A 27989-nucleotide genomic window follows, 5' to 3' on the forward strand; every position below is an offset into this window, starting at 1 on the left:
ATGCGCAGTGGGGTGCGCACTGGTCAGTCTGAGCAGCAGCTGTTCCAGGGCTGGTGAAATTCCAACATGGCAGTGGCTGTGGTCAGTGCTCGCTGCGAGAACTTGGGATGCTTCCGTGTTGTGCACATCCCGGCGTGACACCCCTCCATCCTCCAGCCCGGGCGTGGATGCGACCCTGAACCCCCCCCCTCACACCCCCCCACCCAGCCATCCTCCCATCCTCCCCAGCAGCACCGGAGAGGTCGACCCGTCGCCAGGAGGAGAGAAGCAGGTAAGGACGGAGAGGAGAGAGTCCGCTGCTGCAACTGGACACAGAGTCAGCTCTGTGCGTGTGCGTGTGCACGCCGGACTCATGCATGCGCAATGTGCAACGTGCAACGTGCAGTTTGGCAAGTTGCGAGGTCCGTGCGCGGATTCCTCTGCGCGTAATTTGGGTTTTTTTTTTCCATCTGATCTGCAAAGAGCGCACCTGCGATCTCAGAGGAGCGCGGGCACGTAGGCTCCTCTCCCGGTGTGTCCGTGCGCGTGCGTGCAGCGTCTCATCGCACGCACGCGCATCATAACGTTAATAATAATGATAATAATACTGAGGATAGTGATAACGTGTAACTTGCAGCAGGAGGCTCCTCCAGCGGCTCGCGGTGCTGCAGCGGCTCGGCTACAACAAGTTGCCCCCCCCCCCGTGCATGCGCTGCGCAGAGCGGATCCACAGCCCCCCCCCACCCCGCCCCCCCCCCACCCCATGCATGTGTGTTCCATGTTTTTAACTTCGACCCCATTGAGCTGCACTAGTTGATTTCAGCCCCCTCCTCCTCCTCCTCCTCCTCCTCCCTCTCCCTCCCTCCCTCCCCCATTCACTCCCCCAGCAGCACCTCCTCTGCTGCCTGACATCCCGGGCTCCACTTCCTAATGAGATGCATGTGGGTGAGACTCCTCTCCCACCTTGATACCGAGCGCTGCTGGACCGGCCGCACATAGAAACAGACAAAGACAAATCGAGCAGAAAAGTATTTAGTCAAGTCAAGTTTTTTTTTTAATTCAGAGGAAAATCCTTCAATTTTTTTCCCTCAAATTAATTCCAATGCTCTCATCTCCTCTTCCTCTCCCTCTTCTTCTCCTTCTCCTTCTTCTTCTTCCTCTTCTCCCTGTTCCAGCACGACATGATCAGCAGCAGCAGCGTCTATGGTGAGTCCACTTTAATATCTTACTTCTGCACTTTGTGCCTTTTTACCTCATGCAGGATGCACAGGGTGTGTTTATTTATATTTCAAACAAATGTTTAAAGTGTTGGTTTTTCATTTATCCATAATATTACTGCAGCCGTCAGATTTCCCATCGTTATTTCAGCAGCCATGGTAAACACACGTCAGTGACAGCACCTATTTATTAATATTTGGTGACTAATAACATTTGAATTACACGTAACACAACATTACACTCGGCTTCACTTGCAGCCCTAATTGGATTTTGCTGTTTTGTTTGTGTTAAATTACAAATCTGTCGAGGAATATTACACCTTTTTTAAATCTGAAGGTTAATGATGTAGATCAGAGTGTTGTTGTTTTTGCTTATTCGTGCACACACACACACACACACACACACACACACACACACACACACTTATACACACAGCTATGTAGAGTTTTTATTTTGATTGAAGCATAAAAATAGATTCCTGAGGATTTGATTGCCCCACAGTGAACGAGGCCACAATTATTTCTTAAAAAATAATATTTCATAGTTTGGATTTTTACTCATTAGTTGCACTTTATAAATATTATAATTTAATTTGATTGAAAATGTACTCTTCGTATGGTTCTGTGAGGGGAAATGTGCGTTAACAACAAGAACAACAACAACGTTAATGACACAAACACACACATACACACACACACACAGATTCCAGGTGTTTACACAACAATCCACGTTCGGCATCGAGAGTGTTGTTGTTATTTTAAAACAGTCGTCCCACCCTGTTGATGTAGTTTTCTAATGAATGACCACGCTGGAGAGACCACGCCGTGCCGCACATACACACACACACACACACACACACACACACACACACACACACACAGAGGCTCAAGTGCCACGGTTGCACATTCTTGGTTTCCATAGCAGTTATTAGTGAGGACTCAACCTTTCACCATTGATCTCTCTCTCTGCTCTCTGATCTCTCTCTCTCTCACACACACACACACACACACAATACACACACACACACACACACACACACACACACAGTTGTTTTTGCTTCACGTCATATACCATTACCTCTTTTCTCCTGCTCGTGCACTTGTGTGTCTGTGTAAATATCTGCCCGTTTTGTGTTTACATGTATGAGTGTGTCCATGCACTCAAACTCCAGCTGTAATGAAAACACACAATAGGAACACACATCCCTGTTGCGCCTTATCTGTGGGAAATGATGTCAAATCACATCGGACCACAGCTTTGCTTTTAATGATCTTACACATTTTATTTCCATTTTTGATATTTTTAATATCATAACAACAATTGTGTCACACGTTTGCAAAATTTGATTTTTATTAGACACACACAATTTTGAGAATTGCATTTTAAAAGCTATTGTTAAAAAAAAAAAGGAAAAGGGGGAGAATTAAGTGAATAGATGAGTTTTGAAATGCAAGCCTGTGTGTGTGTGTGTTTGTGTGAGTGTGAGTGTGAGTGTGTGTGAGTGTGTGTGTGTGTGTGTGTGTGTGTGGGTGTGTGTGTGTGTGTGTGTGTGTGTGTGTGTGTGTGTGTGTGTGTGTGAGTGTGGGTGTGGGTGTGTGTGTGCTAGAGGCGGCCGAGCCCAGGCGCAGCCGCCCGTGCGTGTGTCTGTTTCTGTGTGTAATGTAAATAATGTAGCTACTCAGCGGTTTGTTTATTCCTCTTCGTCTATTTGTTTGCTACAGTCCTCGGCTTAAGATCCGTCCCTCTGCAGCCGCTGTCTGCGCGTGTTGCGGTGACAGTAGCAATAATCCCCCTCATTATACACATAACGTATCGCCTCACATCTCTGGCAGCCCCCCCGATACGGCTAATAGGGACAGAGAGAGGAGGGATAATAGGACGAGAGGAGAGAAGCTGCTTTACAAACAGGCGAAACCCTTTACTCTCCCTTTATTTATCTAAATATGGACTTTTCCCTCAAATGAATAGAGAGAGAGAGAGCCGGTTGTGTGCCTACCAGGGTGGCCGAGCGACTCCCAGCGGGACCGTATAAATAAATTATCCTGACACTTTCTATCAGTCTGTAATGTTTACCATTAAAAGCTGTTTTACCGTCCCGGAGCCACCGGCGTGCGATCCGGGCGCCGGCCCCCGTGGGACCAGATGTAAGGGGAAGTGGGGAAATATTGTGCTTTTTTACACACACACACAGGGAGAGAGAGAGAGAGAGAGAGAGAGAGAGAGAGGGAGGGAGAGAGAGTGTGTTAGTCTGCGGCCGTATCAGTGGGTTTCTCCTGTCGGCGCGGCCTGACAAAGGGCCTCTTCAAACCACATCCAGGCAGGGTTGTCATCTTTTAGCAAATATGTTAAGTGTTATCTTTTGTGCTCTGGGCTCGCCGGGCGGAGCCGGACCCCAGGGGAGCCCGTGCGCATGCAAATAGAACAAATCCCTACTCGGACCTGTCTGTCTGTTTCACTCTCTCCATTTCTCCCCATCTCTCTGTCTTCTCATCTCTCCCACCCCCCCCACCCCCCCCCTTCCCTCCATCACCAGCACTTTCTCCACGTTTGCTCGACAGTGCGTCAGCCTGTCTCTGCTCCTCGCTCTCTCATCTATTTCACTCTTTGTCCACTTATTTCCCCTCCTCTCTCGCTCTCTCTCTCTCTCCATCTATCTCCATCTTCCCCTCTTTCTCTCTCCGTCCCTGTAGACACTGTGTGTGTGTGTGAGTGTGTGTGTGTCAGCTAACTGTACTGGCTGTGTCGTCTTTGTGTGTTTCCCAGCATGCTCGCTGACAGCCCCTCCTCGCCGATCTAAGTTCCTCTCTCTCTCTCCCAGGGACGGCGGGCAGCTGTCGGTACAGCGCCGCTGCCGGAGACGCGTTCCAAGCGAACACGAGCGGACGCCAATTCCTTAAATCCTTGACACCATGATCCACTCAAACCTCCCCTCCTCCTCTTCCTCCTCCTCCTCCTCCTCCCTCTTCCATTGGCTAAAAAGGAGGTTTGGGGGTTTAGTTTTTGACTGACACTTCATCCTCATCACTTCCCTGCTCCCAGTGCTGACTGGTTATTATCCAGTCAAAATCTGATGGGGGTATTTGAGGTGAGGGGCATCCACCCAGGTCTGACTCGGGGGTGAATCCCACTTAGTTCCCTGAACGCTCTGGTGTGATATCCTAGCCAGTGGTCAGGATGTGATTTTTAAAGTTTTCCAGTTAAAAACTAACCGATTAAAAGAAATGGAATGGGAGGTTTTTGGTTGAGTCAGAGGTAAACAAGTAGGGTCAGCTCAGGTCTGTGGGACCGGGTGGAACCAAACACTGATTTGAGATCAGTGTCCACCTCTTGTTCTTCCATCCTTTCTCTTAAATCCATTTCCATGTTAATTCCAACATTATCTCCCTCCCTCTGAACCCTGAACCCCACAAAATGTTTGAAGTTCCTCCGTTTTATGCAACGCGTCATTTTCATAGGTTTTAATCAAATCAAAGCTCTAGTCTTTTTTCCCTCCTCTCCCTCCTTTTTTGCCAGCCGCTGCCCCCTTTTCTGAATTTTAAGCAGACCCCGCTCATCTCCCTTTTACTCTTCAGCGGCAATCTCCGCCACCCATGGCCCGGATCCTCCGCCAGATATTAAAACGTTCAGCGTGTGGAAGCGTTAAATATGCTAAGGACTTAGAAAAAAAAAAAAAAGAAGAAAAATCCAACTTCCACTTTGGAACATTCCGCACCATTAGACCTCGGCAGACATGGCGGCACGCGGCTTATCCTTTACACTGTGCCGTCGAATGAGAAAGCGCCGTTTCTAATTAGGTTATTGCCGTGGAAGTGTTAAGTTAAATTGTGCGTCGGCGTGTGGAGAAGCTCGCCACTCGTCTGGCCGGCTGACGCCAGCGACCAGTTTTGTTTTACAGGGGCCAGAGAAAGTGACAGCTATGAGGGAGGAAGGATCTGACTGTCATCTCTCTCTCTCTCTGGCCGGCTCTGGGCAGATGATCTGATTTTGTTAACAGCGAGCCTTGGCTAGATGGTGGCCGTCTGCCGCCGCCGCCCCTTCCTCCCCCTCTGCCCCCCCCCCCCCCCCCCACACCACCACCACCTCCCCGGCTGCAGCTGAACGTCTTGATTAGCGAGGCATCTTTGCGCCAGAGCCTCAAGTAAGTCTGGGGGACACTTTTTTTTGTGTGTCTGCAAGGCGGCAAAGGTGTGCGTGCACGTTAATGAACAATGGCTCATTGGGTGTGAGGCAGGATGTGTGTGTGTGTGTGCGTGTGTGTGTGTTTAAGCTTGGTGAGCTGCCAGGCCGATGGACACAAAGGGATGTTGAGTGGCTGGGCGTGTGGCACAGCATCACCCGGCTCCCTGTGGCCTCCGGGAGACGGACACAAACCAGGAGCAAGAGCAGAAACACCTGCTGAAGCTGAGCAGAGCTCGCAGAGACAAAATATTTGTTGTTGAAAAGATGATCGATTAGTCGAGTGATTTTTTTTTGAGTTATCAATTTAAAATAAAGTGGAAAAAGTGGAAAAAACGGCAGCCACTAATTCCGAGAGGCCGAGGAACATGAACATTTACAGTATAAGTTTCTCTTTTTTCTGTCGATCGATTGATTAACAAACTTTCCGAGACCGAGAAGCAGATTCAGACTCTTACTGGAGGAGCTGGAAACTGAGAAGTGATGCAGCCGGGCTTGTTGGGAAAGAAAGGTGTTTGTATTCTTAAGTGTGATTATGTCTGCTTATGCTTGTGTGTGTGTGTGTATGTGTATGTGTGTATGTGTGTGTGTGTGTGTATGTGTGTGTGTGTGTGTGTATGTGTGTGTGTGTGTGTTGCGGGCCAAGTTTTCCCCACTGGAAGCAGGCGAGAGCATTAGGATGTTGCGTGTACGACTCTGTTGGCAGGATGGACACATGTGGTAGATAACTAATGATAGCATGCAGCGTATAATGAGATCCTTCTCTCCGTCTGTCTCCCCTACCTGGCATCATGCATTAACCATACAAGAGGAAGAGGAGGCACGCATGGTATTGACTTTTGAGTGGGTGTCTGCTTGTCCGTTGTTGTTTTGTTTAGTACTCAGAGGTCAGCATGGCTGCAAGCGCCGCACATTTATAACAAGTGTTGTTTTTTTGTGTGTTTTACTTTCATGGCAGAAGCTCGTTTTTTTTTGTGTGTTTTGTGTTTTTTGCCGGACGAGCATCTCCCCTCATCAGCGCCCCTTGAGCTCCGTTAAATGGTCGTAAATTGATTTTGGATGTGCTGCAATGTATATGCTTAACAAGCCAAATGGGTTCAGTTTGTGGGTTAGTTTGTGTGCTCAGAAGATTATTCTATTAATGTATTCCACACACTCATGAACCGCAGTGTGCTGCGTGAGGGAGGGAGGCATTGGCAGCGCTCCATCTTCTTGCCCAGTAACATATATTTATCCTCTTCACTCCACAATCCTCTAGGCTGCTCCAATCCCCCAGGGGGTCCCGATGACATGCTTACTAATGTGTGCTTTGGAAACCGAGTGCTATTGTATCCCCTAAATCTCACAAAGCACTGTATGATTTGCCCATTGTCGTGAAATCGCTTTGCTTGTGCCAAGTACTTGCATCTCACAGAGGCTTAATGCTTTGAGGGTTTCAGGGACAGCTTCGAGTTCCTCTTTTGTTGATTTCGGGGAAATGTGCCAAGACCGCTGCGCTGAATATTGTTTTGAGCACGGAGGAGGGAGGGGAAGGAGGGCCATTGCCAAGCGACTCCATTGAGCCCCGTGAATGGGCCATTCATATTTAGGAGAATCACCCAGATGCCATATTGTTGGCTCAACAACGCTAAATATTCTCCAACAAGGATGGGATTGTAGCAGGTTTTTGAATTGTGCCAGTGCAGGAAAGGACATTGGGAAATTGGGGGGAAAATAAGTGTTCAGCCTTCAGTTTGTCTGAAAAGGATGAATAGTGAAGCAACAACCAATACAAGTGTGACATGACAGTGTGGTCTTGCAAGAATTTAAGTGTTTTCTAAAAGAAAATCTTCACAACATGTGCAGTTATTTTTTCTTCAAAACTTCTGCTTTATTGTGCTTTGGATTTCACTCTAATATTATATTTTAGATAATTTATAAGTGCAACTATCAAATAAGTTAAATATATACTTTATTATATAGTATTTATATTTGTATTCCCATTTTTATTCTTACACAATTTCCCCTCACGCTGCTACTTCCTTCATGCTGCTGCGTCATTTCTGAATCCTACGGAGGATCAGTAAATGTTTATCTTATTTATCTTTTCTTTTCTTAACACACAAACATTATAAATGGATTAAATATTGTTAATAAAGGCTAAATAGGGAAGGTCAAATTGAAATGTCCTTTAATTTCTTGGTACAATGACAGCTACAAAACCCTTAACCTTAACTAATACATAAGATAAGATCAACTTTATTGATGTGAAGTCACAGCAGAACAAATGAAAGTATAAAGCTGAATAATATTGTCAATAAAATAGAGAAATGTATATTCAATTAGAATGAACATGAACAATATCTGGAGTTAGTGTCTTAACTGTAGGTTCAGCCTGGTGGGGTCGCAGGCTAAGCTCCTTACTGCCATTAGACTCTGTGTCTTTCCTACAAAGCAGGGCGTGTTGCTCGCCATGGCGCCCTCGGGGACGGCAGGTACTGGTGAGCGTCTAACTCACCGGGGCCGGGGCGGACTGCACGTTGTCGCAGAGGCGCCCGGAATCACTCGGAACTCCGTCGTAGCTCCGGCCGCACCGAACAACCTTGAAAGTGCCTCTGTAAGCACCCGGACTCCTGTGCCCCCCCCGCACCGTCAAAGGGCCTAAGACAGGACTTAGTCAAATGTCATTGTGGTCTTTTATGTCATGCATGCACTGAGTATTAATCACGGCTGGATCTGTGCCTGAGAGGCTGATCAAATTTATTGTTTGGCTGCAAGGGACAGTAATGGGTGTTTAATTACTCAATAAAAGCCCTTTTATAGATTCCCAGGCCTCCTGTGTGTTGAGCAAATGGTATTGATCCGTCTCCGGGCTGCAACATGATAGCCTGTGAAGGAGAATTAGAGCCGTTAGCCTGCTAGCGCTTTCTCATTCATTAGCTGCATTAGCCAGAGGGTGGTTAAGACGCAGCATCGCCGTTAATACCGGAGAGTCTCAGAGGTTTGTGTGTCCGCCTTGTGCTGTAAAGCTCCGTGCACCTCATTTACACAAATATGGATTAGGTGAGCAATGAATAACATTGACCCCAGTAGGAAAGTGTTTCAATAACAATATCCAGGAGGGTTGTTTTTCTTTTTAACATTTCCCTCAGTGCCGCTTTTTCAGCGGAATGACCGACGCGTGATCCACGGGACTAAAAATGATGACGCCGAGCTGTGAGCTGCGTTAGTCAGGCGACCACGTTTAATCCCACCACTTCCCCACCTTCTAATCTGTAATCTGACGACTCCTCCACCTCCTCTTCCTCCTCCTCCTCCTCCTCCTGCTCTTCATCCTCCGAGGCCTAATTCTGGATCTCCATCTGCGAGGGCGATCTCCTCCCAGCGCAGTCTGGAGAGCAGCACTCAGAAGGAGGAAAAGGCTGAATGATAATGACAGTGAGCCTCACCGTGTCTCCGTATGGTTTTCCATTCATGCATTCATGCAGGGATACATGTTCGGTGTTTAAATTCAGGCCTGCACGTCCTCCTCTGTATTTTAGTCTCTCTTTTTTTTTTTTTGACCAACCGCATCTGCCTTGTGTTCATTGTTCTTTTATGTTCAGAGCATATTGCTGTGTCTGTGAACCGGCTCCACTCCTCTTGATGCACGGCACAGCCACGGCGATCTCTCCCTTGATGTGTCTATATCAAATGAATGTGGCCTATTACAGACGTGGCGGAGTCAGTTGGGCGGCTTTGTGGACGGAGGAGGGCCTGCAAGGGACCATGAAAGAGACATTGTCCAATATGGACCGTACAGTTCCTTTGTAGATAAATGGATTTTCATGCTTATCAACGCGCACAGTGACGTGAGTGAAAACTGTGGAAAATGTGGAATTATTCTCACTCCACGGCCGTACACATGGACAACTGTAGTTTGGAGTGTGTGTGGTCTGTCATTGTGCAGCAGAGAGCCTTTTTATATGGGCTTAAGATTCAATTAGGAGCAATGTGCACCGTTAATGTCACAGATGTGCGTCACACACAGAGTCGTGTGTATCTCACTCACTGTATTTATATTACTGCTGCATTTATTCTTAAAGGGTCACATATTAACTACAATAAATATATATTTTAACATTTTATTTATTTATTTATAATAGTTTTTGTTACGGACTAAATTTTTTACAATACGTATAATTGTGTTTATATTAGAAAAACACTGTCACATTTACGAATATACTTTTTTTCATCGCAAAACATTTGTGACTGAAAAACCAAAGCTGGTCGATTATTTCACGTGGATTTTAGATCGTGAGTTCGCAGCTCGGAAGCAAAGCAAACGTTCAGATGACATCGTATCATTATTTTTAATCTCATAACAGTAGCGTCTCTCGGGACCTCCAGCTTTCAGCGCCGCGAATTGGCTCATCCTTTTAGCCTGCTAAGCTAACACAACGTCAGAGCCGCTTAGAGCAATCGTGTTATCGTTAGCTTAGGCAGCTACAGTCGAGAGCTGTCAACTGTATTATCGAGTGTGAATCCGATATTAACACGTTGTCACATGTCGCGCTTCCGCACTTTGTCAATGATGCTGTTATCAATTAAGAAAACACTCAAATGCCAGATTTAAATCCTCTTTAATTGATTTGACAATTCATTGAGGAAATTACTAACTAAGTAAATGATTTTTTATAATTTTTGTAAAATCATATCTTGTAACTATAGTATAACTTGCCTGGAACTGTAAAATAATAAGACAACATGATTTTTAGCTGTAACCAAGCAGACACTTATATATATTTGTTATATTTAGAACATGGCACAATGAAAGATCCACAGATGTACAATAAGTAACAATAATAATTAGAGTAATAATAGCAGCAATGATCTGGACTGTGAAATACCTACAGAAGACGACAGGAGGGGAGAGATGAGAGAGCACTGGACTTCAGGAGAGAGGGGGAACATGTGTGAACGGGATATGAACCGACAGATGGACGTTCAGATGGAGGGAGAGGACGGACCTCAGTGCATCATGGGAAGTCCCCCAGCGGGTCCAGCCCTATAGCTGCTAAAGAGTCGTTTTGAGTCCTAGCTGCGTTGTGGGGAATCCACGACGACCCCCCTAAGGACCCTCCAGAGAGGAGGAAGGAGAGGAAGTAGAGAACAGGGTGGGCGCAGAATCCGAGAACAAAAGAGGAGAGTGAGGATGGCATTTATAGAAATGCTGCAAGAGGGAAGGTTGAGGTGTCATCCTGCCTCTGAAACTCTGCTAGATAGACGACATGAGGGCGCTCCACCATTATTACCCAGCCCTTGGGTCCTCATCCCCAAATAGGAGCATATCACCATTTAGAAAATATAAGCGGGAATAATGCGCGAGTTGAAATATGTGAGTTAGGCCCTTGTTTCCGGTGTGTACATATATATGCACGCTTGCCCCCACACACTCAGGCATTAAACCCAGTTCACATCCCGCTGCCTGTGGGGCGCGAATGAGAAGCGATGTCTACTCGATGCGGAGCCAGTGATCTAGGTAATCTGCCCGTGCAGTGGGACAGGTCTATTGGTCCACAAATCAATTGGCTTCATGTCCGTGCCATTAGGCTAACATGGCGCTGCCGAGGCGCTGAGATGGTAAACAGACTGTTTAATTCCCCTGGACACCGGCCAGGTGGACATTCCTCCTCCTCCTCCTCCTGCTTCGTCCCGATCCCTCCGTTTTATTTTGTTTCTCCCTTCCTCCCCTCGTTCTATCGTCCTCTTCCACTCCTTCCTCCACTCCACTTCAGTCAATGCGGTTAGTCTCAGTGGACGAGTGCTTACAGGAATATTGCTTGGAGGGATTGTTTGTGTGTGTGTGTGTGTGTGTAAAGAGGAGAGATTTTGGCCAATGAACCCTTGTTGTGCTCTGTCCTCCAGTACTGTGTCTATACTGAGTAAGTGATCCCTTGGGATGCAGTACACACATCCAGCATCCTTATCTCGCTCGCTCTCCATTCCTCTGTCTGCCTCTCTCTCCCTCTCTCCCCGGCTCTGTGTGTTTGTCTCGCTCTTTGTTTCTCTCCGTGTGAATCTGTTTCCCATTCTGTTCCTGTCTCTCTCCGTCTCCCTCTTTATATATGTCCTCCACCCTCCCTCTTCCCTCCCTGTCTCCAGACTCAGGCGGCGGACGAGTACAGTAATTTAATGGGCTGCATCAAAAACAAACACACACTCGTGATTAGAAAAAAGGCGGATTTATGTCTGAGCAGCAGGAAGTTTACCACTTCCTCTTTTGCACAGATTCGCCAAATAAAACAACACCTCTGCCCCCCCCCCCACTTCGCTCCGCCGAGCTTTTACTTTCCCTATATGGACGCGACTAATGACTTCGTTTCGTACAACGTCAGCAATGCATCTTGTTTTGTGCACATCTTTTGTGCTACACTATGGTAATTGAGTCTTGACAGATGAGTGTTGTTGGCACTATCGCTGTCGTGTGTCTCATTTCCTGCGTGCCGCTGCCGATTGACTGATAAGATAAGAGGCCCGTCGCCACGTCCGCGGCGCAACTAACAACCTGATGAGCGGCGTGGCGCTAAAGCCTGTGATTAAGCCCCGGGGAAGCAGCCGTGGCTCGGGGGCGCTCGCTGGGGTAATCTGCGCCCAGCGTGTGCTGCACGAGTGACGGGACTTAGGATGACTGTTGGACAGCGAACCATTAGAAATGACACAGTGTGGAGATCGGTGTTGTGCGGCCTCAGAGTCGCTCACCGCGCCGCAACGTTTTTGCTGTTGCTAGGAGACACTGAGGCCCTCGGACACATCTGGTCAGCTGTTAGTACAAGTTGTTGACAAGGGCTGGAGCTGCCGCGACAGCATGATACTGTTGACAAAATGAGGCAGTCTATGGACTCACTGTGGCTTGTTTCAGCTGCAGGGCTGAGGAGCAGGTGAATGGGGTTCTGTAAGGAGATGTAGGAAGTTGTGTTGGTATTACTTGTAGGTTTTAGCACTAAACCGTGACAATTACCACGAGTTTACAAAATGAGAATATCACAGCGTGGTTCTCAAGCCGTTTTGTGAGCTCCCGCCGTCCTCGGCCTTTACTCCGCCCCCTCCTGGGACCCCGGCGCTGGAATGACATTCCCCCTCCATCAGGACAGCACCGTCACTCCTTATCACAACACTCATCACTTCAATAAATACTTCACGCCCTTTTTCCCCCCGGCTGCATCCTTCTCAGCTCCTCCTCTCCTTCCTGCCTGCACCCATATCCGTCACCGAGCAGAATATGTTTATCACCCGGTGTGTCTCTTATGCCGGGGACCCAATCACAGCCTGTTTTCATTCACGAGATTTAGAGAGAGAAGCGGCGCCGAAATATCGCCCTCCTGTCAGCGCCTCCTAACGCTGGACCGTCCTTCTTCCTTTGGAGACAAGCTTTTCTTTTTCCAGGTGACAAACAACCAGAGATGATGTGTTTCCCTCAGGCGCGGAGCTGCGGCCCACACTAATAAATCTGTAATTATTTATTTAGTGGGAGAGTGAAAACAAGACTTTCTCTAACTGCTGCCGCTGTGAGAAATGTTGAGGGGGAGAATATGTGAGAGTGGATGAAGCTGCCGACACACAAACAAACATGCGCAGCAACACTGTTATCAAGGTCACAGTCTTTCTCTCTCCAGATCAGGCTGAACTGGAGGGGAAATGCAGAGCAGAGGAGAGAGAGGTATTAAATATCTGGCGTCTGTTTGCTTCTCACAGCCTCGGTGGCTTTGAGTGGAGATGCTATAGAAGGAAGTGATGTTTACTGCAGATAACGTCTATAAGGTTCTAAACCTGTAGATAAAAAATGAATAAAAGTCGTAGCAGTCTATGTGCTAAGTTTACGATATAATCAGTTTGGATATTTTCCTGACATTTTTTTCATAGTATGAGAGAACGCAAATATCCGAGTCATTTGTTCCGGAAATTTTCCAGGAAACTTCTCCGGAAAGCCCCCCCCCGGAAATTGTCCAGAAATTGTCCGAGTGAGCCCATGTGAGAATACTGCAGGAAAATGGACGTGATGGACGTGAGACAAAGATCTTCTTTATGTGAAAGGCAAACTCCTGAAATGTTCATGTCTGAAATCAGCATAAGAAATGTGATATTAATTAAATTTACCGATGACAGATGTAGTGCATCATGGGTCCAACTATTGGTCGGTCACATTTAATTTCATGCAGTGGGCGTCACTTGTATTTCCTGGATATCTGGTGCAGATAGTAACTCACTGAATATGTAATTAATCCCATCTACCAGCAATCAGAATGCTGTACGCCATCTTCAGGCCCGGGCTGAGACCCTGAGCCTGAGCCTACGCCTAAGTGGCCTCGACGGCAGAGTTCAGACTTTACTTGATAAATAAAGTAAATAGCGTGTTTTATTTTATTACCCTGAGAGCACGGCTGACAGAACGTGTCGGCCGTGGTTGTCATGTTCGCCGTGAAATCCGCAGATAAACCGCTACACGGCGTTCACGGCGCCCGGCCTCCTACCATGTTCATCGCCTGTGAATGTGATTACAGCTATTGATCGATAGACAATGACACAACTCTGGTGGATGTCACCTGAGGAGGGTGTGTGTGTGTGCGTGTGTGTGTGTGAGTGTGAGAGAAAAACAGGCGCACAGAGAGTAAAGAGAGTGTGTGTGTCCATATGTATGTGCTTGTTGGTCCATATGCTGCTCGTACATACAGTGTGTGTGTGTGTGTGTGTGTGTGTGTGTGTGTGTGTGTGTATGTGTGTGTGTGTGTGTGTGTGTGAGTGCACGTGCGTGTGCATGCGTGTTAAAGCCTGATCCAGGGCGGTAATGTGAGATCAGACGTAGCCTGTTAGCCGGAGCCTTACATCTGCTGTCAGCCACTCGCTCTAACTCTGTTAAGGACGTTATTGATTGCTCATTATTACCCCGCTCTCTGAAAGATGAGCGTCCCCTATGATCACATTAAATCTCTCCTCTGTCCAATTCTCCTGAGATGCCTTCTGCTCATCGGTGCCCATCAAATTTCTCCTCTGAGATCTGATATCAAGCAGCCTGACGTGTTTCATTGCCTCTGGTCCTCTGGTTGTTTGATTCACTCCAGATAACCGTCTCTTTTCTTTCTTGTTATTCCTTTTTTCTCTCTTTTGAATGGACGCAGTTTAGCTAATTGATGTCTTTAGTCTGTGTAATGGAAATCAGCAAACACGGATGAGCAACATTTGAAATTGTGATTTGTTTTCTTTTTACCGCACGCATCAGGTTTTCGTGTTAACTTTGTGATCCGTGTTTATTGACTTGATAGGAAACAAGAGCAGCTGACAAGAGAGTCATAATATGTACTTTATTTGTCAGACTGAGGCTATTTTAGCTCCGCGGCGTTTTATTTAAAAGGCGCCGGCGCTCGCCTGTTTGTCTGCAAACTGTCAAGCGTGTTGTCTCATTGAAAACCGACAAATTTGCCTCTGAATTCGCTTACAAGTTCGGTCCCCTGCCCTTTCAAGTTCCCTGCCCTCTCCCCGCCGCCGCACGTTGTCATTTTTGCTGACGATAAACAGTTGTTGAAGGTGTCACGCGTTCCGCCAGCCCCTGTAAAGTTTGGGACTGCTGAAATCCAGCCCTCAGCGAGAGGCCATCTCATCGGCCCCTCGCGTCCCCATGAATAATGCAGAGCTATCGACTGTGTCAGTTGAGCGCGGGGAGACGCGGCGGCAGCCAGCTTGATATTCAGCTGCCGGAGCTGACTGGATGCCCTCACTTTGAGACAAACTGCTGGCAGACTGCTCCCGACTTGCACAGACAGGACCTGAATGTGCTCCTGTGAGATGAGCAGGGCGGCGTTGGTGCGGAGGTAGTTAGTTTTGCCCCAAGGAGCCTGGTGTTGGAGTGGGTAGAGAGGCAGAGAGAAGGAAGACGGCAGCAATGTGTTCATAAATGTGAGATATTTGCAGTTTATACCAGATCCTCTCTCTCTCTTTCTCTCTCTTTATATATACACATGTGTGTGTCTGTGTGCGTCTGTGTGTGCGTCCTCCAGCCGAGAGCTCTAGTGAGAATCTCCTGCCCCCTCGACACGACCAGTTCAGTCTCAATGCCACCGATCGATGGGCGTATTGATCCGCTGTTTGACTGTTTAGACAACCTGTGTGAATTCCAGCATAATGCGAGTTGCACAGTGGATTTAGAAGACGCACGTGAGGGCCCGGCCGCCTCGTGTCCGTGCACCTGCAGGGGCGCGCACGCGTACCTGAGCGGCTGGAGCCGGAGCTGTGCAGAACACAGGCCAGATCACATGGAACTGAAGCAGCTGTAGGACGAGGCTGAGTCTCAGATCACTGCACGGCCTCCCGTTCCCCTCTCAGCTGTTTACTAGACAAATGATTGTGTCTTTAAATCAAATGTATTAAGCTGTGACCTTTAGCCTTCACCCCTGCATATTATTCTGCATATAATACATATTTTGACTCGTCTGTGCTTAATTTAATTTCAAAATTTCTTCAGTTTGCAAAACAACACTTTTTTTACCTTTTTAGCTGTGCCGTTATAATTAGCGTCATATAGAACTAAGTTCTCCACCGACATTTCCCAACCAAATTTCCATAAATCAGTAAATAACTAGTGAATAACTATTGGTGTGAATGTTTGGAGTGATGGAAATAAACAGTTCTCCAGTTTAGGTGGAGAAGAGAAGAAGAAGAGGAAGTGAAGACGTTATTCAAAGAGTCAAACTTCAAATGCGACGGAGATATAGGATTTATGTTTGTTTCTTATCTCAATGTGTGGAAGGTTACAGTCTCATTATTGGTCTGCACATATCGGATGTTTTCATCTTTAATTGGACGCGTATGCTTCATGTGTGTGATGCTTTATTTCTCCCTTGGCCAAGTCTTTTTATTATTTTAATTTCCATACGGTGTTTTTAAGCTAAAAAAGAAGAAGCACATAAAAGGAGGTGGAGAGAAAAGGCGCAGTCCGAGACTAATTCTACTTCCCGTTTTTCATTTTTCACCGGGACACAGTGTGAGAAGGCGAGAGTTGGCAGATCGCTCCAGAATCTATATGAAGTGTGCAGGGTTTGACACTTCAAACATGCACCGTGAAGGATCCTGCAGGTTCACAGGCTGGGGGTAGAGGTTATCCCAGCCAGGGCCTCCTCAGTAATCCACACATAGCCTACCCCACAGGCAGACACACACACACACACACACACACACACACACACACACACACACACACACACACACACACACACACACACACACACACACACACACACAAGCACACGTGCACCACTCGCGGCGGGCGTTAATCTCTAATCTCACTCGCTTGCCAAGTGTTTCATACACTGCAAAAATCTCAGCTTTTTTTTTTAGGTGCTTTTAAAATCCTCCTTTTAATTGTTTGGTTTCATTTTATTAAAAATAGAGAGATTTTTCTCAGAATGAATTTCCATTGGCAGATTTGTTTTTCACTTTTATGAAGAAGAAAAGATTAAGTTTAATTATTAACCTGTAAAGTTGTTCAAATGGTTTTCGCAGTGTAGTTTGTATCATAGGCAGCGAGTTGGTTGTAAACTATGAAGTCGTGGTCCAGTTGACCAAGTGCAGCCCCCCGGCCCCCATCCCTATACACACACACACACACACACACACACACACACACACACACACACACACACACACACACACACACACACACACAGACACACACACACACACACACACACACACACACACACACACACACACACACACACACACACACACACACACACACACACACACACACTCTCACACACAGTCTGCCCACAGCCCAGCGCAGACAGACACACATGCATCCACAGATGGTGACACTCCGGCAGTCACTCCTGGGCTGTCTATTTGCCAGCGATGATAATACACACACACACACACACACACACACACACACACACACACGCACAGCGCCTGGCGGCAAACAACCGCGGCGATGCATCATTGAGCATCGGCTGGTTTGTGTCTAACTGCTGAGGGGAATCAGTGTGGTGTTAAGTAACCATTCATGTGGAGCCGAGACCACACACAAACAAACATCACACCCACACTTCTAAAAATACCTGGGCTGAATAAAATAATATGATTGAATAATATGAAAGTTCTCCCTCTACACGACGTGCATGTAGGAAAATATTGACGGTGGAGCTTTCCAGCGAGTGGGATCATTGATATGTTAATAGACTCCAGCATCTCTGTTTATTCCCATGACAAATATCTCTTGTGAGCTTTCAAACTCTTACTTGGATTGTGATATATTCGTTTGTTGATGCATGGTTAATGCTTCCACTCTGGGCCGGAGTGTGCTGTGGAGGTAATCGCCCACTCTGGCTCCGCGGCGTGGCTGGTTGTGATGTGGATCTTTCCTGAGGATTGCATTTGAATAATGAGGGGGGCTGGAGCCTTCTCTTGTGCAGAGTGTCTCCGCGCCGCCGCAGTAAATGACCTCTGAATAGTTGTTTTGGATTAGCCATCAAAGTCTTCTCTCCAAGTGGCCAATAGATAGGTACTTCCAGAAATGAGTCACTTGAAAATGATCATCGCCGCCGTTGCCGTATAAGATAATGGATAACCATTACACTCCATTTTCCCCGGCTCCTCACCCACACAACGCCTGCTCTTGAAATATGATGCATCCACTGTGCTTAGTGAGCACTTAATGTCCGAAAGCACCGTGTTTGTTGAGATTTACAACTGCGCCGGCGGGGGGGGGGGAGGAGAGAGTGCGTCGTCGGCGTATAATGTTGTTCACTCAATAATTATCTCATTTTATTTACGAAGACAGACAGCTTTAGACGGGGTTAGAGGCTTCCTTTCTATTATCTCCACCTGCCACCCCTCTACCGCCACCCCCCCCCCCCTCCTCTAAATGACGTCCTTCATGTCGCCGACTTCACAAAGTTGGAAGGGGTTGGGCTATGGGGGGGGGTTTGCCCTCGGCTTGCGTGGAAAGAGTGTCGAGGAGAAAATAAAAGAAAGCAGAATTTCAAGCGCAGCTCTGTTCGCAGGATCAATGTCATTTCTAAAAGGATTAGGCCTCCTCTCAGAAATCTATTTTAATTACCGAACACACAGGTAAACAAAGTGGTGGTGGATCGCGGGTATGGATCCGGGCGTCAGAGGAGTATCGATAGTGTGCGGCCCCAAGTTAACCCCGGGGGCCACACGGAGAGATCCTGTCGACGGCCCCTCAGGCCCGAGAGGTGTTTGTGTGACTGCTGTTGTCACCGGACAAATTCTGCAGCTCAATGTTCAGCGGCGGAGCAGGATGTCAGTCCCACCAGGTGTTTACTGGACTTGACTGGTCTCTGTAAGTAGACAAACTTAGGCTGTTGTCACACATGCAGTGCAAACAGTGCTGCAGCTCATAGGGACACTGGGAAATCGCCCCGGGGGCCTGGGGGTCATTTCTGGAGCTAAATAATAAATAGATTGATCAGTCGACACGAGTTGAAATCAGGAAGCGGTGACGTGATTTTGAGTTTCTGATATGACAATGTTCACATCTAATTTAGAGTTGAAGTGATTGACTTTTTCCGCATATTCTGTTTCCTTTCATTTACCTTGAAGTCAACCCGGAATCTCCTCGTCTTTCCACGTCTTTGTTGGCGTCTTCTACGTTTATTTTCATCCTAAGATATTTGTAATCTTCCAGTTTTGCGTTAAGGAAAAGTCATCTGTGAATTTCCTGCTGTATTCTCACATCGTTTTGCAATTTACAGAGATTTTATCAGTGGCTGGCAGGAGACGGTCCGGACAATATCCAAAGCAACTGACTTGGAGATTTACATTCTTACAGACTTAGATGAACCACTCTGTGTCCGGGGTCATTTACAAATTTGAAATAAAAGAAGAAAAGACTTACTCTATATTAGTTTTATAAATGAGCTCCTTATATATAAATAATGAATGACTTTATTGGGTTATGAATCAATGTATTTTACATGATTAATAACTAGTGTATTGTCTTAATAGAACTATTACTTACAACTTCATAAACCCTAATATATTATAATTCATTCATTATTAGTTTTATTTATTTGTAATATATTAGTACATCTATTTATTAACCTGGTTATTATGTTGTAGATATACTAACTACTTAATATGAGTAATATGAACTAATGCATAATATATTAACTTAATCCTGACGTATAATTTAACGCTGTTTTAGGGATTAGTAACAAGTAACAAAAAAACTTTGATTGATAAGAAATTTGAGGGCTTTTATTCATTTTTTATATTATAAAATATGCTGTATAAGTTTGTACAGATGGAATTCATTATATTTTATAAATGTGTTTATTGATGCATAAAATGCAACACAGATACATTAACATCAACACACGTAATTGATTCCTAATGATCTTTGATTTGATAAAAATTAGATACCACAGTGAAAATAAATCAGGACATGTGGTTTGATGACGTCACGCAGGACTTGACCCGTCTCCTCTCTGACGATCTGGATTCCTCTCGGCCTGTGAGAGCTGTTTCTTTTCCCAGTGATGAAAGAGGAGATGTGCAGATGCTGCTCGGGCTGTGACACGGCTCCAGCACGCCGCTGCTCAGGCTCTTTACAGATGTTTTGTTCGCCAGATAAGAATAATCTGTTTGCCTCTGTGGGGCCTGATGTTTCTATGCATGTCGGTGAATCCTGCGTGTGGCCACGTGTGTGTGTGTGTGTGTGTGTGTGTCTGTCTTTGAGGAAGGAACCCGCGTGGAGCCGGGTGATTAGGCACGCTGCGCTAGTCACAGGAAATGGAGTCGCTGACGGACAGGCCGAGTGCATTATAGATGAATGGCGTGCGTTAGCGGCGCCGAGCCCCTGCAGAATATCTCTCAATTTCCTCTCTGAATGACAAAAGAAGCCACGCACAATTTCCTTGATCCGGAGCATTTGTTTAACGGCGCCCTACCCAGTTAACCCGCCCATTCAATCGTCTGTCTAGTAAAAGGAAATTTAGACAGTGTCAATTTATACAGCTCTAAGGGAGATGTGATACTGGCGGGCAGGGGTGACGACGATATGTCTCTGGAATCTACTGAGAGATTTATCACTGGCTTCTTCTGTGAGCTAAATTTAGAGTCGTCATTAAATACACCCTAATATTTTTTAAAAGCCTCGACGGCGAGTTTCTGTTTTTACTCTCGATCTGCAGATTTCAAAGTTTGATGGTCGAAGCTGCGAAAACTTGTCAGGAGGTCAAAGATCGCGGATTACAATGAATATTTGATTTATTTTTTTTAAAGACGCTGTCATTTGTCAAATATCCTTATTCCGCTGCTCCGAGCTGTCATCTTTTACAGATCCAACCCCCCCTCCTCTCTCCTTTACTGTCTTTGAGTTAGTGACAGCTCATCTCTCCCGGTCACTGCTCGCCGTCTAGACTTTGAACTCGGCTCTGTTTACTCCCTTATCTGTTGTTGTTGTTGTTGTTGTTTCTGTCGTTGCTTCGCGACAGACCCGGCGTTGTAATGGCGGATGAACTGAAAGGCTTCAAAGACGCCGATCCGGGCTCGTCGGATCGGCGTCTGGCGGCTTCTCTGCCTGTGACTTGGGCTGAAAGAGGAATTTAGCGATTCTGTTGACACACATTTGTCTTGTTTGTTCATCTCATTTAGTTTTGACTCAAATCGAAATGAATACAGGTTATTAGCGATTTATTTTTTGAATTTTTGATCTGCGATCGCTGACATCAACGCACAGTGAGCGTTTTGATTGTGGTGTGTGCGTTCGTGCGTGTGTGTGTGTGTGTGTGTGTGTGTGTGTGTGACACAAGTTCATGACTAATTTCATAATTAATTGCCTTTTGGAGGACCTAATCACATTATTTGACACTCCACTGTAGGTTGTGTGCCAATACAGCGTAGCCTGTGGCTTAGTCACAGTGTGCTGGACTCATTAACAAGGTGGTCCAGAGGTTGTCAAACACACACACACACAAGGCCGCCATGTGCACAAATGAGAATTCACACACACACACGCACAATAAGACAAAAGCTACATAGGACGCAGATCCAGGCTTTTTTACACGTGCAGTAATTTGGAGTTTAAAAGATGCCCTCTGGTGCATTTGATAAGGATTTGAATAAGCGGCTGGTTAGATTTCCCCAGTGGTGCGTGGAAACAGGTCTCTCTTGATGAAGTTATCGCTTGTCATGCAACTCCTCCTCCTTCAGAGAGAGGCTGGAACAGACTTTTCAAAAAAGGCCGTGACATGGTCGTTTGTTTTTGAAGGTCTTCGGTGTCTGTTTATGTTTGGAAGACAGACGTGCACGTTGGTACGTCTCATCTCAGATTGTGTGTGTGTGTGTGTGTGTGTGTGTGTGTGTGTGTGTGTGTGTGTGTGTGTGTGTGTGCAGGCATGTCGGCGTCAACATGTGAGCCGGCCTCTCTTTCCCAGCGCTCGCACGGCTTAATTATGACGTTACCAAAATGGGCAGTTTGCTCTGACACCCCGTTTGCAGAATCACACAGCGGACAGACTTAAAAGAGCTCATTAGCTCTCTCTAAAGAGCTGTTTACTGCACATACACACTCTGGCAGTAATAGGCAGCTCTGTTGATGCAGATGGACGCCGGGTGTAATGAGAATGATTATGCTTCTCTATGTGGAGGCTGGAGGAGAAGACAGAAAAAAAAAATACAAAAAAGTGCCGGCAGACTTGACGCTTCGGAAGGTGGAGAAGATTTTTGTCGGATGTTGTTTCAGCTGAGTGCACGATCTCTCTCTCTCCTCTCTGTCTCTCTCTCTCTCCCTGCAACAACACACTCACACACTTTACTTGCATGTGTCCATATAAACACTTTTGCAAACACCCTCCCTCCCAGGCCTCAAAACCCCACTGTGGACATGGAGGAAATCAAAGATCCTGCAGATCCATCTTTAGATTCTGTGCGAAAAACGGCTGCAAACCACATTTTATAAAACACATTTACTTCAATGTTAAAGTTCCGGTTAATTAATATCCTCAAGTAATATTTTCCCTTTTCATGTTTTAAATGAAAAAAGGGCCTTGAAAGTTTTTTGAGAATGCATGGCCGGCATTCACAGCACTTGATATATTACATTAACATCCAAAGAAAAAACTCTCTGCTGGTTATTTGTGTTATTTTCCATCCATGTTTCACTCCGACAATGAATCCAAGGACTTTTCTGTAACTTCCAAGGTCGTTTCAAAGTGAGTAAAGCAGAGCAGCTCGTACCTCGGCTGATTCTCCCACTCAGCCGACCCCGCCCATCCCGCTCTGCCACGTAAAGCGACTTTGCTTTGCTCATTGTCCTTGGTTTACATCACATTGAATTAGAGGATCCACCCTGGACGATACCAAAGTCAATCCTCCGCCGTCTCTTCCTTCTGTTTCGGAGAAGGAGCAGCGAGTTCAAAGCGCTCAGTTCAAAGCATCTGTCCTCATTTGAATAACGTAGCGTAATCGCTATTACCTTATTTAAATAGTGCAAGTTATCATTTGGCCTTCATTTGCATTGCAGGGGTAATCACTGCGTCTCTGCATTAACCTCATTATAGAAGAGATGAAAGCCCTGATGGAGCCTGACACACTCTTTTATATATGTTATCTTTATTAATGATGGAATTAGAAAGATTCATGTTTCTTTAAACGGAGGACACATCAGAGTTTGATGGAGTGTCAAACTCGGTGGAGGGAAGAGTGTGTGTGATTCGGCTTGTTGTATTTTGTCACATGTATTTTTTCTACTCTCTCTCTCTCTCCCTTGTTTGGTATTTCACGGCCTCGCTTCCTCTCCTCCTCCTCCTCCTCCGTCTGGTTTCTCTCTCTCTATTCCTCCCTCAGCAGATTCTTTCTCGTGTTATATCGACCAATAATTGTAATAACTTGATCGACAGCGGAAGGTCAATAGGGATGTTACTGAATGGAGGATTCCTCAATGCAGCTCTTTAAATAACATGTGACAGTGGATTCTTCTGCAGCTACACAGCAGCAAACCTTCAAGCCTCATGTGGCTGCTGCTGCACACGGGCGAGTGGATTGTAGATTAGCCAGAGAAGTCCGACGCTGATGGCTGAAGACACGGCTGAATCCGGCTTAGAGCCTCGGCCACGTGTCGCCCCCCCCCCTTGCTCAAGAACATATAATCTCGTTCTGAATTCAAGTACATATAATCTCTTGTTGCATTCAGGTACATATAATCTCATGCTGATTATATGTTAATAGGGAAAAAAGACTTTGGATCTGCACCAAATTGCAAACACTGAATAACATCACTCCCCTTAACAAGATTTTTTTCATCAAGACCCATAAATTATTCTCTGAGAAATAAATGAACATTTTGAAAAAACATCCTATCTCGTGATGTTACATGTTCACTAAACTTGAGTTTCCAATCAAAACAATATAATCCGGCTGCTTTCGAGGGCTTGTTGTAAAATTTGAATTTGACCTAATTCCTCATTTACTCTTCTTTTGTCCAGTTTTTCCTGACTTGTCGTTTTCTCCTTGAAGTGCTGCCCTTTTATTATTTCCATATAATATATTCTCAGCTCTAAAGGAGCCTTCCAGCTAATGCAAAACTTCCCTCTGCTCAGCTCTTTGTCTGAGGCGTTCCCCTGCTCACTGCACTGGGAGGGTGACAGGCTCGCCAGCCCCTGCTAGACTCCCCTCGGCTAAAATGTTGTAAATTAACACAATTAGCAGATCGCCATTCTGCTAATTAGCCACTGGCGTCTGCCGAGAGAAGGCTGGAGAGGAGAATCAGAGAGGAAATAGGAGTCTGGGGATTCCCCCCTCCCTCCTTGTGCTGTTACCAAACAAACACAGGCCCTCGGAGAAAGGAGCATGAGAGTGTGAGAGTGTGAACGTGTGTGTGTGTGTTTGTGCCCTTTTTTTGTGCACGTCTGTAGCATAAATGGATGGGAGGAAGGGAAGATTTGCTCCTCGGTGAATGGATTTCATTGTGCAGGCCTGCTTCACTCAGACAAAAACACACATAAACCAATTCTGGAGCAGGTAGGGCTCACTAGACCCCCGACTGTGGATCTCCACATGCATCCACTGCCAGTCAATAAGTCGGAGGAAGCAGCCTAAATGACACCGATATTATCCTTTATTTGTGTGCACTAAGTCAAATCAAACAGGGTTCAATCTGCCGTGCGGCTGCTGTGATTGCGCCCCGGCCAGCCTTTGATGGCGCCGCGGCTTTGATAGTGAGACAAGGATGGAGTCGCCGTGTGACTCTCAGTGTTTGCAGATGGCATTGGCCGGGATTAAAGGAAACAGTGGCTCTCCAGCCTCCTGAGGCAATAAAGGGAAAAGCCAGGTGAGTGTGTCTGAGATGAGATGGAGCAAGGGAGGGGGAAGGGGGGGGGGGGGGAGGTGAGGCGAGCACACGGGGAGTAAATAAAAAAGAGGGGTGGCCGCAGAGAAAGAGCAGAAAGGGAATGAAAAGAAGAGATGCATATCGAAATAGATGGAGTCAGAGTAAAAGGGGGTGAGGGGGGGGGGGTACAGAGGGACGTGGCGGGAGGGGGGGGTGGAAAATGGAGGACGGGAAAAAAAAGCAAAAGGGGAGAGAGTGAGAGGGAAGACAAGGCAGCGGGGGGGCGTGAGGAAGAGAGATGCAGACGGAAAGGTAAAGAGAACGGTGGAGAGAGGAGGTCAAGGTGGAGCTGTGCAGACAGGAACTAAGCCGGAGACACAATGTGTTGTAATTCATAGCTGGCTGCAGCTCCTGTGTGTGTGTGTGTGTGTGTCTGTGTGTGTGTCTGTGTCGGTCCGTCTGGGTCAGTGGACGTGTGCGTGTGCGCGCCAGCACGCTTCAGTGCAGGCAGAGAGAGTTTTTGTGTGTCTAAAAAAAGGGGGTTGTGTGTTTTTATGTGCGTTGGATGAAAGCACCATGAGCAGATAGGGGGTGGATGTGCAAGGTTGTGTGTGTGTGTGTGTGCGCGTTTGTGTGTGTGTGTGTGTGTGTGTGTGTGTGTGTGTGTGTGTGTGTTGCTTTGTGGCGCACGGCGAGGCACATTTTCAAACCCATCTTCAGCCGCCTCAGATGAGCCGGGGATTAGAGGCTGACCCTCGGTGCCTCTCTCTTATTGGTCTGGCCGGGGAGCATCGGGCTGCGGGAACCAGCCGTCCCACCGTCCTCTGTACTGCACCACACCTGCACACACACACACACATTCTCCCGATCTGCACAAATAAACGATTCCACTCTCACGATAAATATATTACGAATAAATGAAAACAAGCCTCCAGATAATATCACATTTCTAATTGACCGCCCTGCATCCCAGCCAATTTGAAGGTGTTGTCATTTTTAATTATTGTTCCAATGATCTTAGCGTGTTGCTGTGTTCACATGTCTCTCGTTCTCTTCGTCAGGCTTAAAGATGCAGTGGACCCCCGAGCACAGCCAGTGGGCCGAACAGCACTTCGACATATCCTCCACCACGCGCTCGCCAGCCCACAAGGCTGAGGCCTACAGGGCGCTGCCCGGCCACCTGCAGCGCTCCACGGCCTACCAGTACGCCTGGGCCAATGACGACATCTCCGCCCTCACCGCCTCCAACCTGCTCAAGAAGTATGCCGAGAAGTATTCTGGCATCCTGGAGATGCCGGGCGGATACTCCGAGGCCCCTGGGGTGATGAACGGGCGTAAAGGGGAACCGGAGCCCTGGCAGGACGGCGTCTACCCCATGAGCTGCATCCCCGAGGGGGTCTCGGTGAGGAAAGGGGGGGTGGCGGCGGCCTCGGACGTGGTGTCTGGGATGTGCAGCTCCCCCGGCCTGGCCTCCAGCACCCTGAGCGAGCCCAGCTACTCCAGCAGCAGCTGCGGGAGCCACAGTGCCACGGCCCTCCACTCCTCCTCCATGGCCTCTCAGGAATACGGCCCGGCGTACAGCGGCTCCTACCTGCACAGTAGCTACAGCTCCCAGTCCGCCCCCACCCCGGCCCTCCCCTCCCCACTGCACAGTTCTGGGCTCCTGCAGCCGCCCCCCCCACCGCCCTCCCACCCCACATTAGTCCCAGCTTACAACGGAGGCTCCCCCAACTTGTCTAGTTATAATTACCCCCCAGCAGGCTACCCAGCTCAGAGCTCAGTCGGGCCGGGATACAGCCCTGGCGGAGCACCCCCTCCCTCCTCATACCTCCCCTCAGGCATCGCCGCACCCACTCCACTCCCCCCCTCTTCTACTTTACCTGGATACCCATACCAGAGCCACAACCTGACCCCAATTGCCCCAACCCCTCTCAGCAGTAGCTCCTCTAACTCACTGAAGAGGAAAGCCTTCTACATGACAGGCCAAGGAGAGATGGACTCCTCTTACGCTAACTTTGCGTACGGTCAGTCTCGGAGCTCCGCTGAGAGTCCGATGTATCGGATCGCAGACAGCAGCAGTGCGAACGGAGGCTCCAACAGCTTCGACAGGAGCGCTGAAAAGTCCTCTTTACCTTTTAATCCTCAGAAACACTCCACCATGTCGTCCGAGCAGAGGAAGTACAGCAGCCAGGCAGCAGGTGGGCCACTGACCCCCCCGGCCTACGGCTCCTCCTCCCTGGGGGGCTCCCGCTCAGCAGACTCCCTCGCCAGCTTCACCTCGCCCTCCCTCAGCGAGCAGAGTGCTGAAGACCACCGTCTCCACCTCTCCCACTCGGCACCGGGGCCCACCTCCTCCTCGTCCTCGTCCTCCCGACACGCGGAGGAGCAGCTGAAGACCAGTGACCCCCACCTCCTCGACATGGTGACCTCCGAGATCGTCCAGCAGGGCCCCCCCGTAGATTGGTGCGACATCGCAGGCCTAGAACTGGCGAAGGCAACTCTGAAGGAGGAGGTTCTGTGGCCCATTCTCCGCCCGGACATGTTCAGCAGTTTAGGACCAACCCCGCGCTGTCTGTTGCTGTTTGGGCCGAGGGGCAGCGGCAGGACGTTGCTGGGCCGCTGCCTGGCCAGCCAGCTGGGGGCGCCGTTCCTGCAGCTCAGTGGTTCCACGTTGGCCACCAAGTGGTTGGCCGATGGAGAAAAGATTATCCGAGCATCGTTTCTGGTGGCGCGCTGCCGGCAGCCATCGGTCCTGTTCATCAGCGAGGTGGACATGCTGCTGTCGGCCCACCTCAGTGACGAGAGTCCCATCAACCGGCTGAAAGGAGAGCTGCTCGGCCAGCTGGACTCGCTGCTCATGGGCTCCGGGGAGGACGGAAGCAACCAAGTGCTGGTGGTCTGCTCCACAAGTCGACCCCAGGACATGGACGAGGGGCTGCGCAGGTACTTTGCTCGCAGGGTTCTGGTGCCGCTGCCCGACAGCGCAGCCCGACACCAGATTGTGACCCAGCTCCTGGTCCAGTCTCAGCACAAATACTGCTTGAGCGAGGAGGAGCTGGCGCTGCTGGTCCAGCGCACAGAGGGTTTCTCCGGACTGGATCTGGCCAGACTCTGCCAGGAGGCCCTGGTGGGTCTGCTACACGTCTCTGCACAGGGCATGGACATGACAGGGATGATGTCCAGGGGACAGATCCGGCCCCTCACCTACCAGGACTTTGAGAGCGTCTTTTGTAAATTCCAGGCCAGTATATCGCAGAAAGAGATTGACACGTACACTGAGTGGAACAAAATGTTCGGCTGCAGCCAGTGA

General features: G+C 47.8%; 1 pseudogene; it reads left to right on the top strand.

Annotated features, from left to right (window-relative positions):
- On the top strand, nt 1-27989 carry LOC132996914 (fidgetin-like; annotated as a pseudogene).

Source organism: Limanda limanda, chromosome 23, assembly GCF_963576545.1.
Source record: "Limanda limanda chromosome 23, fLimLim1.1, whole genome shotgun sequence".
In the NCBI taxonomy this organism is placed as follows: domain Eukaryota; kingdom Metazoa; phylum Chordata; class Actinopteri; order Pleuronectiformes; family Pleuronectidae; genus Limanda; species Limanda limanda.